At 39.2% G+C, this 21,854-nt stretch overlaps 1 protein-coding gene across 5 annotated transcripts in view; it reads left to right on the top strand.

The window, feature by feature from the left end:
* LOC134220438 (protein couch potato) overlaps positions 1-21,854 on the top strand; it is a 549,209-nt gene that overhangs the window by 391,257 nt on the left and 136,098 nt on the right. The gene's annotated exons all lie outside the window — the stretch shown is intronic.

Raw genomic sequence — 21,854 nt, 5'->3', positions numbered from 1 at the left:
GCATCACATTTCCAGCCAGTCCCTAATGGGAAATCAAAACGATTTTCAAACCTTTTACCTAGAAATCTGGTGCTTTATTATGGCACATAATTCGCATCATTTTGCGGTTAAAAAAATGTCAGGAATGTTAGTAACACACAGGCGATTCATACTGCTTCTGATACCGGGCGAATGGAAAGCATTTCCTCATAAAGCCTAATTGCATCATTGTAAATTCCAGGTCGTTCGGTTCGTGGAAAGCTACCGTGCTTCCCTACCTGTCTGTGCAGGAGCTTGTCGTATTCGATGGGATTGAATTGGACGGAAACAAACACAGTTTTTTCGATGAGGTCGCAAAACTGTTTCCTTCCATTTGCAGTAAGTGATAATGAGAGTTAATGTACATTGGCAGATCATAGGATTATTTTATTTTCTATTATTTTCACGGCAGTGTTGATCATGATTGAAAGAGTTATGTATTTAAAAAAAATGCTACAATAGAAAAAAGAACTGGAATACTGGTATATGTATTAAATATTCATTCTGATTTATCAGACTTCATAAACCATCAGATTTATCCGCCTTGTCATTTCATGGCCAATTCGACCGACAGACTCAGTAGAAGATATAAAACATACCTTGCTTTAAAATAGAAACCTCTGGCGCAATCATATAATAGTTTCAGTAATTTCAATACCAAGTTTTGACAGTATTACTGAGCCTAGTTTTTGATGAATACATTCTAAAACAAATATTGTATATTTGTTTATTTGTTTATTTGTTTATTTGTTTATTTGGAGCAGGGAAAAGCCCATTGGAGTAGAACCATGGAATCTTTCTCAAATGGGCGCAAAACCTCCTCATCTTTTCATATCAACAGAAATACAATAATTCCAAATGATACATTGTTTGACTTAAATTACTTAATATTATATCATATATCCTAATGGCCTATGCTAATGTGTGATACTGGTGGAAGCTGAGAGGAGTGTAGAAAACCGTTTCCGAAGAACACCCCGTGAAAGGTGAAAATCAAATGCGGTGGAGCAGCGATTGAAGATGCGACACATACTAGTGAATGGCTCATTTTGCGCATAGTTTGTGCGAGCACCTCTCAAGAATATGAAAGGTATTGACCGAAGTGGACGAAAGGGGATGTTAAAGTTCAATTGAGAGAGCAAGGCCGGGCAATCGATTCTAGTTTTCAGGAGATCTGCAATGAAAAGCACCTTGGAAACGTCTCGACGCTCACTTAACAGATCTAAACCAATAAGTTGGCAGCGTGCTTCATAACTTGGTAAGTTATTTGGATCATTCCAAGGAAGACGGCGTAGAGCAAAACGAACGAATTTTCGCTGAATTGCTTCGATTCGTATTGTGCTGTTTTGGTAGAAAGGAGCCCATACAACTAATGAATATTCTAGTAATGACCTCACTAACGCGCAGTAGAGCGATTTTAGACATTGAATGTTATCGAAGTGCTTCGCAATGCGGAAAATAAATCCAAGTGTTTTCGACACTTTCGATGTGATAAAAGCGATGTGGTCTTTGAAAGTCAGCTTAGAGTCTAATAAAACGGCTAGATCCTTAACAACAGATTCTCCCCGAGCAGCACAAGTCAGACAAAACCGGTTGCAGCAACTTGTTTGTGACTGAATCCAGTCACATATAAGTTACAGTAACCTATGTGGAACATGTGTGCTGCTAGGGTCGTCTAATAGCTGTAAATCCGATTTTGTAACAAAAGTCAATAGTAGAGCGCTTGCGGGAAAATGAAATTACAGAGCATTTATTGGCGTTGAGGACCATGCGATTAATCTCGCACCATTTGACGAAAATGTCGAGTTGACGTTGTAGAAACAGAGCATCCTGATCATCATTAATAGTCCAGTATAATTTAAAATCATCGGCAAAACAAAGCTTGAAGGATTCGAGGAATGATGATGGCCATTTTCCGACCAGTTAGATAGGATTCAAGGCAAAACAGAAAGGGTCCGGAAAAACCTAGGCGTTCAAACTTGACAATTGTAATCCTGTGATTGATCTTATCGAAAGCAGCCGAAAAATCAGTGTAGATGGAGTCCACTTGATATCTTTTCTGCAAAGATTGGGCGATGAACGACGTGTAGAGAGTCAGATTCGTATTCGTTGAACGCCTTGGCATTGAACCATGTTGATGCTCGGAGATGAAATCTTGACAATTGTGAAATAAGAACTTATAGACTACTTTCTCAAACAGCTTTGAGGTGGCGCAAAGTGCGGCTATACCACGATAATTGCTGACATCACGCTTATTTCCTTTTTTGAAGACCGGGAATAGGTAAGATTTCTTCCATTGCTCCGGAAACGTTCCGACTTGAAGCGATACGTTGAAGAGACTGGCTAGAGGTACGGATAGACTATTAGAACAATTCTTCAAGACGTACGCAGGAATTCCATCTGGTCCACAACTAGTCGAAGCTTTTACGGTACAGCAAATATCAGCTACTGCGTCTGCATCGACGATTGTGTGGTTTCCAACTAGGGGACGAACAGGGACGTTGTTAGCGGCTTCATTGATTTTGTGTAATTCCAGGGAATCGAGAATTGCTGTTGAAATAAATTACAGATGCCTTCTGTCGATGAACATTCGATATTCCCATTGGTCATGACAGTGGGAAGACCAGATTCCTTTCGTTGACGTAGTTCCAGAATCCTTTGGGATTATGGCGCAGTTTTAATAGCAAACGTCAAATGAAATACGGGACAGAAGTCGCCTCCAAGCCGATGCACTAAGGGGTAACTAGACCAAAATCCTGGCCAAAATTATATTTCGGCGTTTTATGGTAGGTTTTGCATCTTTGATGCAAAAAACATAGTAACAATCGATTTTCGAACATTTTTACAGGTGCAAATTCACCTACCAGAAATAAATTATCACGCGTGGCATTTTATAAGGGCCAAATACAGAATGGTAATTAATCGATGCAAAACAATACTTTAAATTTTCAACTCCTATTTCACAAGCTTATTATATTTTTAGCAGCGAAAGCTTCCCAGACCGTACCGTAATCAACACTTCCCCAGCAACATTTTTTGTTTTATGACCATAATGTGCTCTTCATGGCTACCATAAAACCAGCATAAAACCAAAATGTTACTGGGGTTATTACTCACGCATAACATCAGTTACATCGGAAACTTCGAAATTGATTAAACAAAAGTCGGGCTATTGTTTTTATACACTTATGGGTTGTTCATAAACTTTTTGCTTAAACCATCTTGTTTACAAAAACACGGGATCGATTATTTTTGGAGAGGAAATGTTTTTTTTTTCTATGGGTTCGGGACGATGACAATTCGGTAAATTTCCTGTTTTGGTCCTGATTACAAGGTTGCCTCAAGTGGTTACTTCACTTAAGACCAGGGTATGCAAAACAACAACATTACCAATGACAACAACATTGTCCTCTCTTGTAAATATTGGGACATACTCAACTCCCAATAAGCATTTGTCCCAAACTGCAACAGAATAGGACAATGATCGCCTGCCGCGCATTTAAAGAAGTAGTCGGTTTTCGGCGTTGTTTTTGGTTAAATAAGTATCAGTTATCAATGTTTAGACATAAACTTAACCTGTTAACGTTATTTGTATACTTCTGAAATATACAAGTTATCGCATTTTGAAAAGTTTACAACAATTTCCTCTCCATGATTGTTGCAGATAAAATGGAACGCAACATTGTCTTTATCACCCTACTGTCATCGCCTATCTATCCAATGGGAAAAAAATGGTGGCTAACATCTCTGGGGTTAGCGCGCGGTGGGCCCCACTGACAATTCAAAATTAGTAAACAAAAACATCATTTCAGGACTAATTTTCTGTGATGGAGTATTTGTTGTTAAGCAATTTGAATGATTTTATTACTATTATCGTTATATACCACCTATTCCGTGCCGTGAAAAATGTGTTCGATTTTCGATTTAATTGTAATAAGACCGTCATTCAACACAACACGGTTAGTACGGTGCAAAACAAATTTGAATATTTGGGAACAATATTGTATCAGAAAATAACGCCCACAGCAAAATAATAACGTGAATTTTATGCTGGAGCCAGAAACATAGATGGTGTCATCCGGCTGGTCTTTATCCTCTGCAGATGAGGACAAAGACTTATCGCTATTCTCTTTTGTTGCTTGTTTTTTGCATTTTCAGTGTTTCTATTTAGCTTGAAGCGGCACCTGCCCATTTTATCCCCTACCCCATCTTATGTCCATTCTCCAACTTGTCTACATTATTTCAACTAGTTATCGAGTTATATCGAGATTTACATATGTGTTGTCAATGCAATCGTCTAATTGTTATTTTGATTTTTCATAAGATTGGTTAGTGGGAAGGAGACGAAAGATAATGGAGCATGTGCAATGCTATGTAGAGATTCAAATGAGCAGCAGATGCCCCAAACTAACATTAATATCTGAGCGTTAGGTTACAATCGGCTCCGTAACGCCAGACAGCATTTGAGCCTACCAAATGAACGAATGAATAACATAAAAAGAGTATGTTACTATTGTATTCAATCATGTCTATGTGTCAAATGCTTCGAAAGTCAGTAAAAGCTATCTGCGGAAATTGTCTGCCAATATACTGTTGAAAACAATGGCGGAAAGTATGAAAACAACCTATTTTAAAGATACTCGCAAATTCGTTTGCGGACGAGTGCGGATGATCTTTAACCTGCAATAGAAACATGGAAGCCTATATTTTCATGTGCATACAATCTCGTAGCGGAATACGAGGGAGTACTTCCACTTTTTCAATAATGAAGTTTGTTAAAAAATGTCAAAAACTCCATGTTATTTTTGTTTATGAAAAAATACCTTAATGTTAAATATAATTTATTTCAACTCATGGAAGTCCTGGGGCAGTTCATAAATGATGTTTTGTGTACTATAAACCTAACATTATATGTGTTGTTTAGGTTTGTCACCAGTGGTAACTGATCTTTGTCTTACGGCACGCTAAAAACCATCAAATTAACATGATTTTTGATAGGTTGTCATTAATACTAATAAGGATCAAACGTAAAAATTTCAATGACACATAATGAAGATAATATAAAAGAATATTCTAAAAATGTAATACCATGCAAAAGTTCAAAAAACGAGAATGGGGTTTTGGCCAGCCATTTGTTCTAGCTACCCCATCGTGCGATGCAATGTTATAAAATCAGCATGGTTTGAAGACACGAATAAAATGTAATTTAATGTGCACGAAGGATAAAAACGATATTCATTGATTTTACATGGTATATAATAGACCCGGTTCAACTGTTGAATCCCAAACACTTGATAATGTTAAATAAGCATTAAACACCCTCTGATTAGATCTAAGCTTCAGGTTTGTTAAGATTGTTTGAAAATACAACGCAATTGGGTTACGATTAGTAAATGGTACTGACATCGCATTGAAATCTTGCTTACGAACAATACGCTCTGACATCTCGGGCAGAAGCCATGAACAGAATAACAAAACATGATATGGACTTGATTGATATAAGAGATAAAAGAACTAGCAACAATATCAAAAATTTGCACCAAGATATTATTTAAATATCAAGTTAAGAACAAACTAATGGCACATGCTATTGATCACATCTTACAAAGAGCATAACTTGATCTCCTCATGATATTTCAGTGCAAAATATTGATATTGTCGTCTGATTTTTTTCTCTTATATCAATCATGTCCATATCTCATTTTGATATCTAATCAACATTTGATATTATTAAGCTATTTTCATCTACTCAGGATGAAAGCAACTCTTATTATTGACTTATGTTTGAATTTTTTGTGTGTTAAATTGGCAATGTTTATAAAATACTGTTCATTTACCCAAAAACCAAATCTAACAATTATTGTATAAAATATTGGCATATACAATTCTGCAAGGTTTTTATACAATAAATGTAAGCTTAATTAAATAATTTGTTAGATTTCAATACAATGGTTGTGCAATGACAGAAAAAATATATAAACAGCTGTAAGGTTCTATGCAGAACTGTATTAAAATCTGCAATTCGCTAGTTGCGTGCACATTCTGTTTTATTAATTCGTTTTAATTGAACTATTTCTTTATTGAACTTTTTATCCACGTCCAGTCAATATTTTCCCATCCGTTAGATTCATTTGATAAACATTTATTCAGAGAAGTTTTTTCCAAATTTCCTGCGGCAACATACTTAGCTGGAAATAGCCTCGGCTCGCGTCGCATCGATATCATTATTTCCAAACGCCGGCCGAAGAGCGGACAGCCTGCAGCTCAAACAATGATTGCAACCTCCAACAAACTGTGTAAAAACTGACACATTTTCAGTGTGATTTTACATTACACCGCATTCCGGGCAAAAGATAGGTATGCTGTGTATCAGTGCTGACGGCGATAGGCAGCAGCACAAGGAAAGAATCTGAATAATGGAACAGCGTTCCATCGCGAATCCTGATGCTTTTTTATTCTGGGCCGGAACACAGCAGCGATGCTTTCCCCTTTACCGCATTTTAACTTGCCGTGGACTGCTGGTCGTTGATGTCCTTTATTGTAGTTGCTTTTCCAGCTCGTTTGACAGTGATAAAGAGTGAAAAGCGGTACACTGAGTACGGTTAAAAGCACTTGTTTGACTTTAATTATCATACTTTTTTTTCTGTGCGGTGACAACCGGCGCACCACGCAACCAAAATCTCGTCTATCTATGGTGGGGTTTAACGAGCTATGCGAAAGATATCTACACGATGCAATGGCAAGCAGCGGATCCATAAAATGATTCACATAATTCCATAATAGGAAGATCCTTTGACGCAGGTTGCAAGCTGTACTATGACTTGTCACTTTTTTTTTCTTTTGCTTGAGACTTGTCACTTTCGACTAGGTACAACAATAAAACAACGATCCTGCAGTGTAATGGCTGAAATAAAACTTGATGAGATCCGAAATTTTCAAAAACATCAATAATCTAAAAATAACAAATGAAACAGTGGCTATTTTATCTCTTAATGTTAACATAACGAATGATATAGTTAGTTCAAGGTAATAAAATTAACTCTTCGCAAAAAATCAGAAAATTTCCGTGATCTGATGACAAAGAGAAATAAATTTGATCATTTCTCATGCATAATATTTGAAGAAATAATACTTGTGAGAATAATGCTGACGAGCTCGGTGGTCTAGTGGCTACCGCTTCTGCCTTATAAGCAGGAGGGCGTGGGTTCAATTCCAGGCTCGTCCCTTTCCTACTTTGTATTTATATCTTAGTTCTTTCTGTGTTTCACGTTCTACCAAAACGATTCCTACTGTTATAACCTTCCCCAAAATCCCAAAAACCTCCCGTGGCACCTATGAGAGTTCTCTGCATCTTTCTTAAGTAGGTGTCCAACTAACCATCCTGCTCCTTCCTCAGCTTTCGCAAGGACGTGGCCAGGACAGATCTTGACTATTGGAGGGTGCATTGATTCCATCTAAGAGATAGTGATTAGTCCCAAATCAATATCTGTGATAACGGATGAAAGTGATGCTATTCTCATACAATAGTCTTGGCTTGTACCACCTACGAATTTGTGCGAATTGCTCAATGCTAATGCTAATGCTAATGCTAAATAATACTTGTGAGAATAATGCTCGGCTTTGCTGTTTTTCAGTTCTTCCATGACAGCTTTCATAGTTTTTAGTTCATACTATTTTTTGTGGAAACATATTTTCAGATAGAATAATAAAATTAACATATTTCCATGAAAAAAATACACCTTTTCTCCATTGCAATTTTGCAAACTGACATAATTTTTACTTTTGTGTTTTTCAACGGATAGCAAGCCTATGTTACCACGTGTAATAAATAATGAAATTATTGTTCCGTTCGTTATTTACGAGATAAGAAGAATGTTATCCTGTGAGATTGAAAATGGGAAACTCATGACATTTGACCTTCCAATTGTCATATCGAACTGTTCTATAGGTTTCCAGTTCACTTTTATATAAGCAAAGAGCAAAAACGGGATTGGTTCTCATTAGTATTTATTATGAATAAGCCTAATTCAGACACAGTATACACATTTTCTATACAATATTGTTTTCTCTTTTCTTTGCAGGTAAATGAACGCTCAGTTCCATAAGATAGTGCAGGATATACCAGGTAAAGTTAAATCAAGTTGAAGTGAACAAGTCCTGCAAGACTACTCGAATTTCAATCATTTAGAAGATATTTAACGGAACAGCAAAGTAAACGCTTCATAATTAGTAAGGAAATTTCCATAGAAAATATAAAAAAACAACGACGCTACCTACCGGATTACCTGGTTGGTTACAGCGTCGTTACACCTATTCCTGGAGTATTGTAGAGCACCATAATCGTCGGTCTTGGGCCATGATCCTCCAGTTTTCCCGAATGTTTCCCGTTTCTCTGCACGCCGCCATCCTGCAGATCTCCTAATAGCACCCTCGAGTGCAATGTTGAACAATAAATTCGAAATTGCATCACCCTGCTTTAATCCGTCTAAGGTCACAAACGAGGTTGACACTTCGTCTGCAATCCGAATACTTGATCTCGAGCCATCCAGCGTTGCACGCATCAGTTTAATCAGTTTCGCCGGAAAACCATGTTCTGACATTATCAGCCACAGCTCATTTCTTTTCACTGAATCGTAACGCTGCTTTGAAATCAATGAACAGTTGTACTCCCGGATCTCATTAAGGATCATCCGCAGACTAAACATCTGATCCGTCGTTAATCGGCCCTCACGAATACCTGCCTGGCATTCGCTGACAAAGGACTCCTCAAGCGGTCTCAGTCTTTTAAACATGATACGCGACAGAATTTTGTACGCCGAGTTCAGAAGGGTGATCCCCTGTAATTGTCACACTCAAGTATGCCCTTTCTTATGGATTGGGCATATGAGGCCATCCAACCAATTGTGTGGAAGTATGCTGTGGTTTCGAAAAGACGTGAAATTTTTTTTCGGTTCGTTTTTGACAATTGTATTAGGATCAATTTTTTTTAGCACTCACATCAATTAATTCGCTAAGGTGACGGTTTTGAGAACGGAGAATTTGTTTGATAGACTTTTTTTTTGGATTTTCGTGAAAACAAAGGAAAGGCTAAAAGACAAAGGAAAGCCTAAAAAACAAAGTAAAGCCTGAAGAAGGTGTGAACCAAACACCGAAACGTCGGCGATGATTACATAAAAATCATTCAGCTCATCATAAAGACTGCAAGCCGAAAATAAACCCTTCCAGATATATAATTATGTATTTAAAAATATAAAACAATCACCAGAGCACCCGATTGAAGCGTTTTGGATAGGGAGAGTGGAATCGCCAACTTCCTATTGCTAACATCTCGTAGATAAAGGGCGGACTCTTCTCCCCATCTATTTAGTCAATCTGGGAAACGAGGGCTAGATTATATTATTATATGTACTAACTTTCTTCTGGAAGAAGATTCTCTATTCATCCCGTGGATTCGCATAAGTGTCTCTGCTTATGGAACCATCCCACCCATTTTTGGCCCTTCATACAGGAATTTGATGAAATACATACAATAGTATAATTATGATCAAATCGTTTGTCAGATATGGCCAGTGCTATCGGCAAGTGCCTTGCTACAATAGATGGTAGTATCATCATCATCATCATGAGGCCATCCAACCAGCCGGCAGGCAGTTCTCCCATAGTTTCTGGATAATGTGGTGGATTGATTGATGCAGCTGCTCACTTCCGTGTTTGAGAAGCTCGACCGGGATCTCGGCCTTCCCAGCAACTTTACTGTTTTTCAGCTCGTTTAGAGCCTTCTTAACCTCGTCCAGCGTTGGTGGGCTCTCCTTAGCCGTGCGGTAAGACGCACGGCTACAAAGCAAGACCATGCTGAGGGTGGCTGGGTTCGATTCCCGGTGCCGGACTAGACAATTTTCGGATTGGAAATTGTCTCGACTTCTCTGGGCATAATAGTATCAACGTGTTAGCCTCATGATATACGAATGCAAAAATGGTAACTTGGCTTAAAACCCTCTCAGTTAATAACTGTGGCAGTGCTTAATGAACACTCTGCCCCAGCGTCAATAAAACGAAGAAGAAAAAGAAGCGTTGATGGTTCCACAGCTTGACCTTCGCCGACTATGTTCATCCTGCTCCTTAATACACCTTCAATTTCAGCGTTCAACAAATCTTCGAAGTACTCCTTTCACCTGACTACTACGATAGTCTTGTCTGTCAGCAAATTCCCCTCTCGGTCATTGCACATGGCGGGCACTGGCGCAGTCCTATGCCGCGCGCCATTGACAGTTGCGTAAAACCTCCGCATATCGTTTCTATCCATGTTCTCCTGCGCTTCAGCTATCACACTCTCTTCGTGTTGCCTTTTTTTCTGCGGTGGCTTCGTTTCTCTTCTGCCCTTACTACACTGTACCGCTCTCTGTTGGAACGGGTACGAGCCACTAGCATTCGACTCCTCGCAACATTTTTCTCGTCCGTCACTTGCTGGCACTCTTCATCAAACCAGCTACTTATTTCGTTGGCGTCGCTGTGCAGTGCCTAACACTTCCTGCGCTGTTGTAGTCACAGCTTCGTGGATATTTTTCCACAATCTGCTGACGTTGCCAGATCCGGTGGCATCTCCTATTCGCTTGTCCGGCTTCTGGTGGTACTGTCCAGCAACTCCTTGCACTGACAAACGGATATTGAAACGGATCGTTCTGTTGTTTCGTGAATTCGTGACGCTAGAAAGTCGCCCCCGAATGTTTGCAACTACAAGGTAGTGATCCGTATCCGGACATCTGAAGCACCTTACAACAGTGCTATTGCAGGTAAACAATCATAAGAATCGACTCTCTAGGAGTGTTGGTAAAATCATTCACAAATCTTAATAATTGAGCCCTTCCGCGCGAGCAAACTTGTTTGCGAATAGGAAGGAATGCATTATACTAGTTATGTTTCATTCCAAACAAAATTAACACATTTGATGTTACTATTCCATACATTCCACTAAAAACTTAAAATAATTTTCGTAACATTCAATGTATTGTATTTAATTATATTTCGGTTATGATTAAAAGGTCGATTGGCCGAATAAGTTGTTTAACCGAATACGCTGCTCGACCGGAAACGCCACTGGGCCGTAATGGTAGTTTGACAGCAAAGGTCATTTGGCCGAATAGATCATTTGGATTATCAGGTCATTTGGGAGCAAATGCCGTTTGAACAAAATGGGTCATACAGCTAAAAATTTATTTTCACCGAATAGATCATATCGTCAAAAATGTCGTTTAGCCGAATATTTTGATTGGCCGAAGATGCCATTTAATTAAAATAATTGGTTGACAGAAAATGCCATTTGGCCAAGAATGTCATTGAGCCAAATGCGTCAAATGGCTGGAATGTGGTTTAGTCAAACAAGTCATACCACGAAAAATGGCTGTTCGGTGAACGGTTCATATGGCCAAAAATGACGGTTAGTCGAACAATAGTCAGTGTTGTTAAAATCTCAAATTCTCAAATCTCATCGACGATTCAAATCATGCGTGAGTATCTCATCAGAATAATGGCCCAGAGAATCGCCCATGATTCGAATCGCGATTTGTATCATTGCATGATTTTTACGTGTGCTTCATTGTTGAATGCATTGAATTAACTTTTTTGTCTGAAACAATGGCTAATAAATGCATGCATATATAAACGAAACATACGATTGCGTTTTGACACTTTTTAGAGCGAAATCATTTTTCGGTGAGTGAGCGAAGCGATGCGATTCGGTCCGAGAAACTCAAGCGCGATGCTCTTTCTACAAAATCGCAAGCGAGTTAGCTCGTGCACAGGGTTTGCAGAAATCGCTCTCAATAGATAACGAACAACGATAAAAGAGAGGCAAAAACTGTGCCGAATCATAACAAGCCATGATAAAAAATTTATCAAACTTGTATACAAGTGCGAAAAAACAGAATTGGATAGGCAGCCTCCACAAAGAGATGATGATTCTCGCTTTGTTTTCGCTCATTTTGTGTTGGGGACCGCACAGCTGTGTAAATCAAGTTGAAATGCATTATCAGAACCAGTGCTCCCCATGTTTGAAGCTTTTTAAAAGAAATTTATCATGAGGTGTAGGCCTCCGAATCAGTGCTTTATCATTGCAGCTTGCGAAAAAGTCTCTCACGGTATGCTACATATGTGAATGTGAACTATGAGGTGATAAATGAGAATTGAGAAATGACAAATGAGAAGTGAGTCGTTTCACTTCTAATTTCACACACATTTTCACTTTCCATTTCGCATTTCGCAAATAAAAAAAAATGAAAAGTCCAAAGTGAGAAGCGCACACTTTGCACAAATGGCTTTTTCTGCCAAACAACCATTTCGGTCAAATGGCATTTTCTGCCGAATGACCCATTCTCGCTAGAATTAAGAAGGAAAAACACATCCAGAAACTAGTTGCAAATGGGTGCCCGGGAGGCAAATGAATTTATCTGTTCTAGCACATTTAAGCATCACACATGGTGATGCCCAATTGCCCATTTATTTAGAGTTCTTTACTTCAGGTCTTTCAAATACGAAAAGTTTACGGGGTTATTGGAACACAGACAATATACATTCTCTTCTTCTGAGAAAGGATCTTCTGCAGCTGCTGTTTGTCATGGATGCTAAGAATATATCCTTAAGAAAAACGAGCAGTGGGTAATGTCTGTGACATAACCGCTAAGTGGACGTAGGACTTGCCTTGACCATGCCTTTAAGATACACAATATGTCCAAATTTCTCACATAAACTATTTTGGATAAATATTCGGCGTTGCATACCATTCCTTGGCAAAATCTTCTCATCAAACCGACACAGAAATCAAATCTACCTCGAACAAAAATCATCAAAAACAATTCAGGAAGTATCTGTCCGGTCACGAAATATTAGCCTCGACAGTGGCAACCTTCCCACTGAAGGACTGCCTGAAATAAACCACAAGTTGGCTCAGCAGGGGATGTAGACTGTATCTCAGCCCTTCCACTCAGCCCTTCTTCCATTCACAAATCTTAATAATTGAGCCCTTCCGCGCGAGCAAACTTGTTTGCGAATAGGAAGGAATGCATTATACTAGTTATGTTTCATTCCAAACAAAATGAACACATTTGATGTTACTATTCCATACATTCCACTAAAAACTTAAAATAATTTTCGTAACATTCAATGTATTGTATTTAATTATATTTCGGTTATGATTAGAAGGTCGATTGGCCGAATAAGTTGTTTAACCGAATACGCTGCTCGACCGGAAACGCCACTGGGCCGTAATGGTAGTTTGACAGCAAAGGTCATTTGGCCGAATAGATCATTTGGATTATCAGGTCATTTAGGAGCAAATGCCGTTTGAACAAAATGGGTCATACAGTTAAAAATTTAGTTTCACCGAATAGATCATATCGTCAAAAATGTCGTTTAGCCGAATATTTTGATTGGCCGAAGATGCCATTTAATTAAAATAATTGGTTGACAGAAAATGCCATTTGGTGAAGAATGTCATTGAGCCAAATGCGTCAAATGGCCATAGTCAAACAAGTCATACCACGAAAAATGGCTGTTCGGTGAACGGTTCATATGGCCAAAAATGACGGTTGGTCGAACAATAGTCAGTGTTGTTAAAATCTCAAATTCTCAAATCTCATCGACGATTCAAATCATGCGTGAGTCACATCTCATCAGAATCATGGCCCAGATAATCGCTCATGATTCGAATCGCGATTTGTATCATTGCATGATTTTTACGTGTGCTTCATTACTGAATGCATTGAATTAACTTTTTTCGTCAAACAATGGTTAATAAATGCATGCATATATAAACGAAACATACGATTGCGTTTTGACACTTTTTAGAGCGAAATCATTTTTCGGTGAGTGAGCGAAGCGATGCGATTCGGTCCGAGAAACTCAAGCGCGATGCGAGTTAGCTCGTGCACAGGGTTTGCAGAAATCGCTCTCAATAGATAACGAACAACGATAAAAGAAAGACAACAACTGTTCCGAATCATAACAAACCATGATAACTAATTAATCAAACTTGTATACAAGTGCGAAAAAACAGAATTGGATAGGCAGCCCCCACAGAGAAATGATGATTTTCGCTTATTTTGTGTTGGGAACCGCACAGCTGTGTAGAACAAGTTGAAATGCATAATCAGGACCAGCGCTCTCCATGTTTGGAGCTTTTTAAATGAAATTTATCATGGGGTGTAGGCCTCCGAATCAGTGTTCTATCATTGCAGCTTGCGAAAAAAGTCTCTCACGGTATGCTACATATGTGAATGTGAACTGTGAGGTGATAAATGAGAATTCAGAAATGACAAATGAGAAGTGAGTCGTCTCACTTCTAATTTCACACACATTTTTCACTTTCCATTTCGCATTTCGCAAATAAAAAAAGAAAAGTCCAAAGTGAGAAGCGCACACTTTGCACAAATGGCTTTTTCTGCCAAACAACCATTTCGGTCAAATGGCATTTTCTGCCGAATGACCCATTCTCGCTAGAATTAAGAAGGAAAAACACATCCAGAAACTAGTTGCAAATGGGTGCCCGGGAGGCAAATGAATTTATCTGTTCTAGCACATTTAAGCATCACACATGGTGATGCCCAATTGCCCATTTATTTAGAGTTCTTTACTTCAGGTCTTTCAAATACGAAAAGTTTACGGGGTTATTGGAACACAGACAATATACATTCTCTTCTTCTGAGAAATGATCTTCTGCAGCTGCTGTTGGATGTCATGGATGCTAAGAATATATCCTTAAGAAAAACGAGCAGTGGGTAATGTCTGTGACATAACCGCTAAGTGGACGTAGGACTTGCCTTGACCATGCCTTTAAGATACACAATATGTCCAAATTTCTCACATAAACTATTTTGGATAAATATTCGGCGTTGCATACCATTCCTTGGCAAAATCTTCTCATCAAACCGACACAGAAATCAAATCTACCTCGAACAAAAATCATCAAAAACAATTCAGGAAGTATCTGTCCGGTCACGAAATATTAGCCTCGACAGTGGCAACCTTCCCACTGAAGGACTGCCTGAAATAAACCACAAGTTGGCTCAGCAGGGGATGTAGACTGTATCTCAGCCCTTCCACTGAAGGGCCTTCTAATCCGTGCGATAGCGACTGAAGGAGAACATTATTTTTAACTCTTAGAGCCTTGAAAAAGGCTGTTTGCTTTGGCCAAGTGCAAAAAGTAAGAAAACGATCTTTCATATAATTGCGAATTTCTAGTGATGGTATAAAAAAGTCTGAATGCTCTGCGAGCGAATGCACTTTTTTTATACTACTTAATTTTGAATCTTCTCTGCTTTGGTGGGCCAATCAGCTAGTGTCTTGTATCCCGCTTCTTTGTCAGCCAAAGCGTCATCATCATCAACGCGTTCGAGAAGGGCTTCTTCTTTTTTACGCTTGTTGCTCGCTGCTGGCGTCTATTTCTTAACGGGACTTTTCGCTTGATACAGGCCAATAAGCCGGGCAAGCGAGCTTAGAATTGCAGTTCAGGTGGGAAGTAGGGTGTTCTTTTCTGAGACAACATTGTTAGTAGTAGAAGGAAGGAAACACCCGGACATGGGATTTCGGGTGATAAGATTTAGAATTCATAACATGGGACGATCATTCAGTCACGTTCGCTTTGTGTACCAATATTGCATTGATCAATGCATTGATATTTAACGTGTATTTGCTTAGAATTTAGTTTTGGGTCGCGCGGATTTGGCGCAGAATGGATTTTCATGTCGCGCGGAAATGGCGTGGATTTAATTTAGTCGGCGCGGATTTGGCGCGGAAAACATTTCAGGATCTCCGTAACAACCCTGCAATTTCTATCCCGAAGGGAATTGAAAGCTTTGATATTGATCTCTATCATTGGCTCTCTGAAGAACCGTTTGTTTTTTGGACATACATGCTGCATCATGTGGCTTTTCTTCAGCCTGTCTCGGCTCATCACCGATGCCGGCCGGTCTCGGCTCGACTCTGCTGCTGCTGCCGGTATCTGCTCAGCATTGCTGCTTTGTCGGGTCTGTAGGGTGGACTGCTGCTGTACTGGCTAGGTTTCGGCTGATGATGGTGGCTTCGATGACTTCATTCCCTGCTGAAAGGTGTGAGTGCTGTTCAATCGATGATGCGGTTGCTTCGCTTGTCCCGGTCAGAATGAAAGGAAAAAATCGCGTTGCGCTATTTTATGGCTTCTCGGCAGACCCAGCGGCTGCTCATTCGCTGGTGTCTGCACCAATCAGAACGTGGTAATGGAATGATGCAAGAATTATGCGATACCCATATTTATATGTTCCCTTGATCTCAATGTTTTTCATTGAAAACAGTTTCATGCCTATTGAAATAAGTTTTTCGGGTCTTATCAAGCATAAACATGAAAGGCATGCTTGAAATCTGTCGATTGAGGGGCTTACCGCAGAAATTCGTCCACTGAGACGAACACTATTAACGTTTAAAATCTTTCAACACAGCGTAACGCGGTCGATTTGAATATTTTGAAATGACACCCGGTATAGTAAAGAGAGACGTAAGTCCTACGTCAAAATAAGGTTTTTGAAGATGTATCTTCTATGCAGTATGATGACCAGCTAAAACGCTATATTAATTATGTTCCGATGATTCGGTATCTTTATTGGTTTTATCTTTCAATGGAATCCTTTTAATTCATGTAAAAAACCAATAAATGTACGGAAACGTCGGATCAGAATTATTATTGCATTTTAGCTGGTCATCAGACCGCATAGCCGATAAAAATTCACTGACACGTATTCTATCTACATAATCCGCGTAACATGAAAAAAGTTATGTAGAATCAATTTATAGTGTGACTTAAAAAAAATAACTTGCTTACATATTTGACATTCGAAATGTGAAACAGAGTTGTGACATGTCAACAGCATGTGATTTGACTTATTTGATTAACACATTTTGTTGAAAGTCTAGATCACTTCATTTTTTGTATGCACCCATAACGCTTGAGTGGTCGTATATTTTTGTCCAAAAGTTCCTTATCTTCTCATATGACTTTTCGTTCCAACTGGAACTTGGCCTTAGTATTCTATTAGAATTTCCTTAATTATTACTTGGAAGCTTTTCTATGTCCTTCATAGCCTGAGCATGTATATTGTGTGGCAAGTACAAAGGCTACGGTACGCCCAGGGAATCAAGCATATTTCCCACCCGAAATCATCACCGAGACTGAGAATTGAACTCGCCATCTCCGGATTGGTAATCCTACGCCCTAGCTCGCAAGGTTACTGTCCAAACGTACTTTGCTGGAGAATGCAATCACAAAATGTCACAATTTATACGACATTATGTCATTTGAATGATATTTTGCCTCTCACGTCTCAGATTACATTTTTACAACAATTTGTTATTGGGCAAAGTTATAGAATCATTTAAGCGCTAAAAGTTCTTCATACCTCTTGAGTTGCTATCACTAGACCCTTACCTGAATAAAAAAAATGGAAATTATGTAAAAGAATTCCAATGTCATTTTATAACACTGCTGTAAAATCTAATCTTAACCTTTCGGAACTTGCACCATTGTAAAATGTACAAAACCTTGAAAAAACTCGCTTGCCATTCATAAGAGGGGCGAGACTGCATGACCGATCCAGGACCATGCGAGTCCCGGATGGTTAAATCCCAAACAAGCCCGTGTACATATGACTAGCCTAATATAAATGCAGCCTTGGTCCAAACGGCTCAAACCAATATCTTTGAACTGATGAGGTCCTTGTTTTGCTAACAAGGGCCAGTTATAGTAATCATAATTTATATTACCTTAATCAACTGCGACTTTTCATATTATTATCATATCCCTAGAGCCATCCTTTCTGCAGCAGAAGGTTGCTATCCATCATTATTTCCAAGATACATACATTCATAATGGGGAACGCAGATGGGAATAACTTTCCTATGCTGCTTAGCTTAGCTTAATATTTAAATAGTAACAAACCGGAGAAAGTTGTCAGTGTACAAAGAATGGTGATGTAGATTTACTACGCTTCAAAACTTTTCTGGTCTCGCGAGAACCATTTATTGATTTTATATGAATTCTTAATAGAGGTTTGTTTCGAAATTTCAAATGGAAGCTCTTATATCATCCAGCAGGACCAATGGACATACAATTATAAACTTTCACTCCAGTCATTTTGGGACATGCCATAACTTCATAATTTATATGCTGATGAGCTATCCAAAAAGGAAATGTTCGGGAAAGCATAGGTATCACTCCCCTCTACGAAGAGGCAAAATTTCGGTTGCTCATCTGTGCATATTAAATGTTACCTACACATTTCGCTTGCAATATATTAATACTAATTTGGTCATCGCCTATTCATTACTGTAATTTAACTACATACATGAAAAAGTGATATGTTTTATGCATACGTATTTAAAAAGCTGAACATCTTAATCTCATTTCGGAAACCACATTTTAAATCTTTTCTTTAACTTCCTTTTGAAGCTTTTAAAAAGCGTTTTGCTTGTGTAAAGGAATTATTGCGATCGTTTTTAATCCGCAGTGCTTACAGAAGGAGCCCCTTGGTGATTTATGTCTAAAGCAAAATCTTCTCTCGCGGAAGAATAACAAAACGAAGGCAAACCAAAACACCAGCTTTTCCCGCATCCTCGAACCTACTAAGATGCTCGTCCACCGATGCTGAAGATCCACTAGATGGACGGAAAAGAGCTACCTTTGAATGGCAAAATCTCTTGATCCAGTTGGAAGATATCGCACTGCCATGCAGTAAGCAGTCAACCTCGGCGGCTGAAGAGCAAACTCATGTCTAGTGGCACTTGTTGATAAAAATTCTACTTTCTTGCGCTAATGATGGTGGCAAAATAAACCGCCTGCTCCTGCGAGGCGTTGCTGAGCACGGTTCGGTGTCACGCCGTAAAGAGATGTTTCTATTCCTCCGGTACGAAAGATGGTGTGTCTGGGTAATCCACCTTGGGCCCGACCTGCATCATTAAGCGCCATTCTTTACAAATTCATGTGCTACGATGGAGGGCCAACGCAGCCAGCGCCAGGATAAAGATGTGCCGAGATTTGCAACATCGTATCAATGCGAGCTTAGTTGGTGCCTTCCATATCTACGCTTGTCTCTTTCCGCCGGCAACTGCCGTCAGCGTCCGGCTTTTTTTATCGTGGTTGCATGCTGATAGTATGTCCCCTACCGCTAGGCTAAGCGAACGGAATATATTTGCTTTACTGTCTGTGTAAACATGTTTTATGGAGTGTTTTCTTTCATGGTTTAAAGAGATTCTTTGCTCACAAGGGCCCGGAGCTGGACCCAAGTGTTTGAAATCTCTTTTGGATGTATGCTGTTTGATACATAGGCCTTTCCTTTGCCTCAAGAGAAAATCTGTTTTCCATATGCAACAGAAATGTTGTATTGATTAGATTATTTGGATCGTTCAGTCGGAGTTTGATTTATTTTCCAATGACTTATTGCAAAAGTTGAATTTAAAAATGTTATGTTTCTGGCTTGAATGGTAGGTCAAAAACACTTTTTTTAATATTTTGATACGCCTTCTTATCCATTTTATTCTCTGTCCTAATGCTTTGGACAATTATTTTACAAAATTAGTCTATGCTTTAACCGTGCTAAACTCTTTGGAAGTTTATACGAAAATTGTGTGGAGAAATATCGTTATTCTCCATTTTGAACCTAACTAGCGTTTTTGACGACTCAGAATAATGAATCCGTCCATCCGTCCCGTCCTGCATTAGAAATTATCCGATGAAGCTCTTAGCGTTTTACAGAAGTCCTTTTAGTCGTGTTAAGGCTCATTAGAGTGCCATTGTAAATAATGCTAGTTGTACTTAAAATACAGATTTCCGAAATTCTGCATACAACTTCAAAAGAATTTGGCCCTTTGGCTGAACGTATTTTGGATACTTCGTTACTAGTTACATTATTTGTACTACATATAGTTATTATTCAGTACATTAGATTATAGATTATTTTACTAACTTTATACTATTTTATGTTATACTATTTTCCGTGGTTTGCCATCAGAATGCCTAAAAAAAATAATAATTAGATCAATATCTGGCCACTAAACCAGATCATATGACTGTGAAACTCACTTCTCGTTTCTCACTTTTCATGTCAACATTAGCGACCAAATTTATCAAACGACTTTTCTGCCCAATGAGCTGTTAGGCCAAACGGCGTTTTCAGTCGTATGATCCCCGTTCGGCCAAATGGACCTTTCTCACCTTCAAAAAGCAAATTCGGACCGAATATTGACGAATGTCGCAAGACTCTTCAAAGCATTGAATGACTAACTCAGTTTTCTTCTTCACATTTTCATTCATTTGATTGGTATTGAGAATGGTCATTGCGTTTAAAGAAAACAAAATTGGCCTTGATTATGTTGACCTTAGGCACTAAAATTGTCCCTCAGTTTAACGTCGGGGTCAGATTTATGAGAGTAATTGTTGAAATCATCATTATAGTGTTTAATTTTACAGTAATTTATTAGTTTACGAAATCTCAATAAATACTTACTGACTTATATTTGATCGGAAATTGTAAATGTTCAGCCGAATATAAATATGTACGAAGTGAGGGTGACAAAGAAGACCGATGGGCTTCACTAAAAACATTCGATTATTTAAAGCTCTGGTTGGGAATATTACACGTAATACCCCCACAGAGTAAAGGGACCAAATATATGGGTGAGCATACAAGTAAGCCTCGCATGGTATGCATGGTTGGTTGTGATAGAATGAGTAAAGTCTCGAAAGACCTGGCAGGAGTGTCGGGGAACAGAAACCTCTGCGGCACCTCAGAATTAGTGGACATGAAAGTCTTGTTATGCCTGGCAGGGGAGTTTGATGCTGAGGCGCCACCTCAGAAATAGGAGACATGTAAGGCAAATGGTGCTACTCTGTTGCAGGACGGGTAAGCACGGGTAAGTGAGCGTTGAGGCACTAGTGATGAGCCGGGTGTTCCACGTCCAAATGGTGCACAAAATGCCATTAGCATTAGCATTGCTACGGTGTAATTCGTATATAGGACACTATTGATACTCATGTTTTACTTTTGAGATCCTTATCTAGAATGCTATCAGAAATCAAGAAGGAGAGTGATTCTTGATTCCAGTCTTAAACAAAAATAACAAAAGCATGAGGATTACTACTTCTGGCCATGCCCATCTTCACCGTAACTAGGGAGAGGAATGAAGTGTTGATGTGGTACTTACTTAACGAGAGGCCACCGACTTAGCGACACCCTCATAAATTCCACGGAGTTAGATAAACAGGAAGGTATTCGTTGGGTCAGGATTTGCCTGTAGCTGGCAATGTAACTATGGTAGATCTTACCCCGTAACACACCACGTAAAGATGTCTACCCAGCGTTACGGGTCGATGCACAAGAGATGCACAAAATGGAGACATAAAGAAGGTAGAAGGAGGAATTACAATGTAGCAATGGGGGTATTACGGAGCGAGGGACTGAAAGTCTGAAGTGTGGTGCAAGCGATTGGGAGCTGGGAGTGAGGTACCGAATGTATGGGCGAGCACACAAATAAGCCTCGCATGGTACGTGTGGTCAATGTGCCTGCTTTGGCAGCAATGGGATCCTGCTATCAGTGACGGAATGAGTGAAGTCTCGTTATGCCTGGCAGGACTGTCGGGGGCAGATACCTCTGCGGAATCTCAGAATTAGGAGACACAAAAGTTTCGCTATGCCTGATAGAAGTGTCGGAGTTGATGCCTATGCAGCACCTCATAAATAGGAGACGTGAAAGGGTTGTTGCTGAGGTAGGACCAGCATGGAAATCATCAACCTAGGACAGTCTGCGTTTTGGTAGACAAGTGG

Source organism: Armigeres subalbatus, chromosome 3, assembly GCF_024139115.2.
Source record: "Armigeres subalbatus isolate Guangzhou_Male chromosome 3, GZ_Asu_2, whole genome shotgun sequence".
In the NCBI taxonomy this organism is placed as follows: Eukaryota; Metazoa; Arthropoda; class Insecta; order Diptera; family Culicidae; genus Armigeres; species Armigeres subalbatus.
This window is presented reverse-complemented; position numbering and strand designations above follow the sequence as displayed.